Source organism: Danaus plexippus, unplaced genomic scaffold, assembly GCF_018135715.1.
Source record: "Danaus plexippus unplaced genomic scaffold, MEX_DaPlex mxdp_42, whole genome shotgun sequence".
NCBI lineage: Eukaryota > Metazoa > Arthropoda > Insecta > Lepidoptera > Nymphalidae > Danaus > Danaus plexippus.
The window spans coordinates 512,501-520,000 of record NW_026869862.1 but is presented as its reverse complement, the minus strand read 5'-3'; the positions used below and the strand labels follow the sequence as shown (position 1 = coordinate 520,000).

Here is a 7,500-nt window from a genome sequence, read left to right as displayed (position 1 = left end):
CTTCAAAGTTCTTTTCAACTTTCCCTCACGGTACTTGTTCGCTATCGGTCTCGCGGTAATATTTAGCCTTAGATGGAGTTTACCACCCACTTAGGGCTGCACTCTCAAGCAACCCGACTCTGAGGAGTGTCCCTCTCGCCGTCTCGCTCCGTCGCTACGGGCCTGGCACCCTCTACGGGAAAACGGCCCCGTTCAAGACGAACTTGGACAGGAGCGGCGACGACGAGAAAGCGGAACCTCCCGAACACCACATCTCCCGCGATCGTTACAACCGCGGGATTCAGTGCTGGGCTGTTTCCTGTTCGCTCGCCGCTACTAAGGAAATCCTAGTTAGTTTCTTTTCCTCCGCTTACTAATATGCTTAAATTCGGCGGGTGATCCTCCCTGATCTGAGGCCAACGATAAAAAAACGAGGCAGACGCGATATCCGTCAGCGCTACGACGCCACAAAACTAAAACACGAATCTTACATACATATAATATAATGTGCGATATGATCACACACACACACCGAGTACGTTTATACATACACACACACGCACACGCAGTGTGGTAGTCTGCACGATTCACGTACTCGTGTCTGCGCGAATTATACACACACAATATATGATTGTGATAGTGTTTCGGTTTCATAAACGGCGTCGATGCACTCTTCGGACGTCGTGTCCGCCTACTTTTTTTTGCACACAACACATACATTGAATAACTATATATTTGAAACACTCAAATTCGATTTTCATCGTTTTATTACATATCACACATATATACGAAGGCGCGATATTGCGTTGTTTTCGTTCGATGTCCACGTCCACGATATATATATAATATTATTATAACACAGACCTTAACGACACAATAGAAACGCACAACGATCGGACACAGAAAACATAAAACGCTCATACATCGACAAAAAAAATATCTTGAAATCAGAGACGTAGATGTGTAAGTGCATAATAACGACGACGACGTAATCGCATACGAAAGAGCATCGGATACCTTCTCTTACCCTCTCACATCACCGTATCGCTTCACAATTATCATAATCATAAAGCAACGGATCAACGATGGGAGCAAGGATCACGCTCTCTGCAGCAAAACATCGCGCGTATCACACACACACAAACACATACAAAGATTCATATTTTTTTGTGCGGGTGTCGTGCGTTTCCGTCTTCACATATTATATATGCTCAGACGCTAGATGCGATCTCGTGTCACTTGTTTGATCGAGGCGTAACTAAGTATCGTTGGTGTATTATATAATATATACATACCATATACACAGACAACAACACTCACGCGACTTCGATGTGATATATTCACACAATGAAAAAAATGTTTCATAGTCTTCATATACGTGTGTGTATATATATATTTCTCATATAATATTTAAACGGACAAACGAACTTGCAAACAATCAATAATTCAATTTAAATCTCTCACTATGATGGGTCACAACAGCAACAACGACGACTACGACAACGACGACGACGACGACGACGACTACGACGAGTGCGACAACTCCGATTCGTATAATGACACATAATAAGATATCATAGTCTTTTCTGTGTACTACGAGAGGGAGGCGTTCGCGCTCACGCGCGTGCGGTACGACGTCGTGTTTGTGCGTGTGTCGTGTTCTCGTGCTGTTTGTGTCTCGTCAGAAAGAGAACAATAAAAAGAATAAAAAGATCATTAGCAGTCGTCGGAACCGTCATATGTTCGCACAGTCGACAACAACAAAACTACGATACACATAATTCGAACTGAACAAACACATACACACACACACTACGAACACACAACGACACTTCCGTGGCGTATATGTGCGAGTCTGTGCGCGATGGATGTAATTCTTTCTGTGTTCGCGTGCGTTATGAGGTGTCATACCGTGATGGAACAGTGTGGTGTATTATTTTATACAGCCGGCCCTCAGACAGGAGTGGTCCTGGATATTTCTCCACGGACCGCAATGTGCGTTCGAAATGTCGATGTTCAAATGTGTCCTGCAGTTCACACTATGACGCGCAGTTAACTGCGTTCTTCATCGACCCGCGAGCCAAGTGATCCACCGTTCAGGGTAGTGATTTTTATAAATATATCATGTGTACGGCGACGCTCACCATTTAAATTTTCTTTTTTTTTTAAAAAAAAAAAAAAAAACAAAGAGGGCAATCGTGCGCATATAGGGGGTGTTGCCATTTATATAACGCTGCAATACGCCTCATATTGCCTACGGACGCGATCAAATCTACTTATACATACATACATATTTCACATTGACATGTGATATGTTGATATATAATATAGAAAGACGCGAACGACATGACAAACGAAACGTATCACACCACGTTCTCTCCAAGTGGACTAACCGACCCACCGGATTTACCCGTGTGGTTAACGTACGGTAAACAACTAATCCACCGGACCGCATAAAAAACTCAGAGTGTCCCTAACGAATTAACGAAATGACAAGATAATGATAGTAGCGCTATATACCACAGCATGTTATCTTCAACGCCCAGATTATACGTTCACTCTAATCGCCCTTGATCCAACCAAGTAAACAGAACTCGGACTAGACTTATTAAGGTCTTGAGTAGTCGTCAAGAGACTCGCGGCGCGGATTCTTACCGGTCTATGTCAAATGAGATCTACCAGAGTTAAGAAACATAGGATGAATCAATGATATCTAGTATATCGCTTTCGAGTTACAACGTTATCTGGTTTTAACATATACGTATATATACATCAAGAGTATATAAATTGTATGCTCATACAGTGCATATGTGCGTATCGGATAAGGAAGGGACGCTAATGAATCCGTTTATCCGTCAAATCGTTTTAAATTTCGTATCTTTTCCTCCTCTCCTTCATCATCATCATCATCATAATATTATTTCGATCTCCTTGGAGATTTATTTATTTTTTAGATGTGGCCCCTTCACATCTTATATATCTCTCTTTCATTTATTTATTTATTTATTTTTAACATCACAAACAACAACAACGACAACACGCTAGGCGTAATCGAGTGTATGTTTTTGTGTGTCTCTTTTTATTTTGATGTCCCGCCCCTGACATCTTTTATATTTTTATTCATTCAAAAACATCATAACACGCTTGTGTAGAGTTGTTTTTTTTTGTTTTATATTTATTTATTTTCCTTTCATTTATATATTATTTTGAGATATATTTAATTTCTATTGAGATGCCGCCCCTTTCATCTCTTTTTTTTTTTAATTTGCATCATATATTTTATATATGTGTCTCTCTTTTTACTTGGATATATAATATTATCATAATCATCCTGATATCGCTTTGATATCGGATGTTATATAACGTTAATGATCCTTCCGCAGGTTCCCCTACGGAAACCTTGTTACGACTTTTACTTCCTCTAAATGATCAAGTTTGGTCAACTTCCCAGCAACGCCGACGGCCGTGAAGCCACCGCGTGTCGGTCCGAAGACCTCACTAAATCATTCAATCGGTAGTAGCGACGGGCGGTGTGTACAAAGGGCAGGGACGTAATCAACGCGAGCTTATGACTCGCGCTTACTAGGAATTCCTCGTTTATGGGGGATAATTGCAAACCCCAATCCCCAGCACGAAGGAGTTTCAACGGGTTGCCCGGGCCTCTAGGCCAGGGAGAACATGCTGATTCCTTCAGTGTAGCGCGCGTGCGGCCCAGGACATCTAAGGGCATCACAGACCTGTTATTGCTCAATCTCGTGCGGCTCGAAGCCGCCGGTCCCTCTAAGAAGAATTTTAATACGCCGTCAGTGAGTTGAACGACCGAAATCGCTCACACCTAAATGACGACGCCTATTTAGCAGGCTAGAGTCTCGTTCGTTACCGGAATTAACCAGACAAATCGCTCCACCAACTAAGAACGGCCATGCACCACCACCCACCGAATCAAGAAAGAGCTATTAATCTGTCAATCCTTCCGGTGTCCGGGCCTGGTGAGATTTCCCGTGTTGAGTCAAATTAAGCCGCAGGCTCCACTCCTGGTGGTGCCCTTCCGTCAATTCCTTTAAGTTTCAGCTTTGCAACCATACTCCCCCCGGAGTCCAAAATCTTTGGTTTCCCGGAAGCTGCCCGCCGAGCCATTGTAATAACGTCGGCGGATCGCTAGATGACATATTTACGGTTAGAACTAGGGCGGTATCTAATCGCCTTCGAACCTCTAACTTTCGTTCTTGATTGATGAAAACACCTTTGGCAAATGCTTTCGCTGATGTTCGTCTTGCGACGATCCAAGAATTTCACCTCTAACGTCGCAATACGAATGCCCCCAGTTATCCCTATTAATCATTACCTCGGAGTTCTGAAAACCAACAAAATAGAACCGAGATCATATTCTATTATTCCATGCACGAAATATTCAAGCGGCGTTTTGAGCCCGCTTTGAGCACTCTAATTTGTTCAAAGTAAAATTGTCGGCCCATCTCGACACTCACTGAAGAGCACCGCGATAGGATTTTGATATTGAACCGGCGTTTTACCGCCGGCTCACCGACGATATGCTCCGCAGACGTGTCAGTATCACCGCGGATGCGGTGCACCGACAGCGCGGCGCACAAATGCAACTACGAGCTTTTTAACCGCAACAATTTTAGTATACGCTATTGGAGCTGGAATTACCGCGGCTGCTGGCACCAGACTTGCCCTCCAATTGTTCCTCGTTAAAATATTTAAAGTGTACTCATTCCGATTACGAGGCCTCGTAAGAGTCCCGTATCGTTATTTTTCGTCACTACCTCCCCGTGCCGGGAGTGGGTAATTTGCGCGCCTGCTGCCTTCCTTGGATGTGGTAGCCGTTTCTCAGGCTCCCTCTCCGGAATCGAACCCTGATTCCCCGTTACCCGTGACAACCATGGTAGTCGCAGAAACTACCATCGAAAGTTGATAAGGCAGACATTTGAAAGATGCGTCGCCGGTACTTGACCATGCGATCGGCAAAAGTTATCCAGATTCATCAAAATTAACGACTTCGGACGCGAGGCCCTCCGTCGATTGGTTTTGATCTAATAAAAGCACTCATCCCATCACTGGTCAGAGTTCTGATTGCATGTATTAGCTCTAGAATTACCACAGTTATCCAAGTAACTGAGTAAGATCTAAGGAACCAAAACTGATATATTGAGCCATTCGCGGTATCGCCTTAATACGGCTTGCACTGAGACATGCATGGCTTAATCTTTGAGACAAGCATATAACTACTGGCAGGATCAACCAGGGAGCTAGCTAATTTTAGTTAACTCTCAATCGAGAGCGCATCGTACGCGTTCGCTCTTATATTGTGGTATAGGAAGCGAGGGCACGTAACGGTGGCCTGATTATTATTTTGTTTTTATTTATTTATTCATTTTTGTATATTTTCTTTGAAATATACACACACATTTTATATCATACTCCTCCTCCTCCTCTCTTTCTTAATTCATATTTTATATATATATATATATTTATTATGAAAACATTTTGAACGCATCAAAAAGTTTCATATTGTTGATCGTTACTTTTATAACGAGATCGTACACCTTTAATATCGGTTAACATTGTCATATATGCGTTAACAAATACGACACGTCAAACATCGGTATCATCGCACGGTGTTAGAGAGATCTAGTACCAATAGATTCTATTTCGGGCGGATTATCTACTAAGGGATTGTCTCCGGCGGTCACACTTACGCGCAACACGACGGAAGCAAATTTTGTACAATACGACCCCGTTAGAACGATCACGCTTCATACTAACCATTATAAAACGTTGTGTGAAACACATCGTGATATGTATAGCTAAGTACTACGCGACGACCGTCGGCGGTCAACACAGAGAAGTTTTTGTCGAAGGAAGAAGGTTATTAGGAGGATTTCTCGAAGCGTACTTTTTCATCATTCAAACGTACGTACACGTACGTACAATTATTTCATTCGAAATAATTTTTAAATTAAAAAAAAAAAATTTTTTTTTTTTTTTTTTGTCTCTTATTTATATTATCAACATCAAAAATATGATGAGATACTTTCATTTTTCATTATTATATCAACATCAAAGATATGACGAGATATTTTTCATTTTTCATTATCATCATTCACATACATATTTTATCAACATCAAAGAAATGATGAGATATTTTTTCATTTTTCATTATTATATTATCAACATCGAATATACGATGTGATAATATTTTTATATCAACATCTATTGCACGATGTGATATTTTCATATAACCAACTCCCTTCGACGCCTATCAACCTACAGTACGCAACGTGACGACGCGGACCCACCACACGCGCCGCCACCTCCTATATATGCGAGGGCCAGAAATTGACATTCGGTAAATCTGGGACCGGTTCGTGTATTACAAAAATTTTAAAAGTTCGTATTTTATACATTTCTAATATATAAATGGCATTATATGTTCAATTAAAATACTATAAATAATAAAAATATAAAGAACATGTGAAATAAAAAAGTTTTTTTTAATTTTTACATTTTATAATGGCTATGTATGAAACATTAGGGACTTAGTCGTTTTTCGATCGACTTCACATATGATATGAAAAATATTTGTTCGAAATGAAAGTTCCGCTTACGAATAAGTTTCATATTGATTGTATACGTGGATGATATGCTGTTGGTGTGATCGATTTCTTCGAAATACGGAAATTATTAAAGATTTTTGTGTAACACCCTCCCGGTTCGTGTAATGACTGGACTTAGAAATTTTTCCAAGTGTATGATATAAAAATATTATTTCACATCTATAACGATGCCATTGGTATTTATAATTTTAATATGGATGTCGTATATCGTCAATATAAATATGATATAGTCGATAGGGTCATCTGAATGATGATATTATAATATTATGTTTGGTACGTATCGTGTCGGCGGAGCGTCTGGGACTTAGTCGTTTTTCGATCGACTTCACATATGATATGAAAAATATTTGTTCGAAATGAAAGTTCCGCTTACGAATAAGTTTCATATTGATTGTATACATGGATGATATGCTGTTGGTGTGATCGATTTCTTCGAAATACGGAAATTATTAAAGATTTTTGTGTAACACCCTCCCGGTTCGTGTAATGACTGGACTTAGAAATTTTTCCAAGTGTATGATATAAAAATATTATTTCACATCTATAACGATGCCATTGGTATTATAATTTTATATGGATGTCGTATATCGTCAATATAATATGATATAGTCGATAGGGTCATCTGAATGATGATATTATAATATTATGTTTGGTACGTATCGTGTCGGCGGAGCGTCTGGGACTTAGTCGTTTTTCGATCGACTTCACATATGATATGAAAATATTTGTTCGAAATGAAAGTTCCGCTTACGAATAAGTTTCATATTGATTGTATACGTGGATGATATGCTGTTGGTGTGATCGATTTCTTCGAAATACGGAAATTATTAAAGATTTTTGTGTAACACTCTCCCGGTTCGTGTAATAAAGGACTTTGAAATTT

At 40.2% G+C, this 7,500-nt stretch overlaps 3 non-coding genes across 3 annotated transcripts in view; all 3 read right to left on the bottom strand.

Moving 5' to 3' along the window:
* The window catches only part of LOC133320642 (large subunit ribosomal RNA), a 4,021-nt gene extending 3,623 nt beyond the window's left edge, over window positions 1-398 (bottom strand). The window contains exon 1 of the ribosomal RNA XR_009753866.1: window positions 1-398. This exon is cut by the window's left edge and continues 3,623 nt beyond it. This is a non-coding gene — a ribosomal RNA (large subunit ribosomal RNA).
* A 1,528-nt stretch (window positions 399-1,926) lies between these two features.
* On the bottom strand, window positions 1,927-2,083 carry LOC133320645 (5.8S ribosomal RNA). The gene has a single exon (XR_009753868.1). It is a non-coding gene; the product is annotated as a 5.8S ribosomal RNA (ribosomal RNA).
* A 1,262-nt stretch (window positions 2,084-3,345) lies between these two features.
* LOC133320648 (small subunit ribosomal RNA) lies at window positions 3,346-5,248 on the bottom strand. Its single transcript, XR_009753871.1, has one exon. It is a non-coding gene; the product is annotated as a small subunit ribosomal RNA (ribosomal RNA).
* Window positions 5,249-7,500: the final 2,252 nt, after the last annotated feature.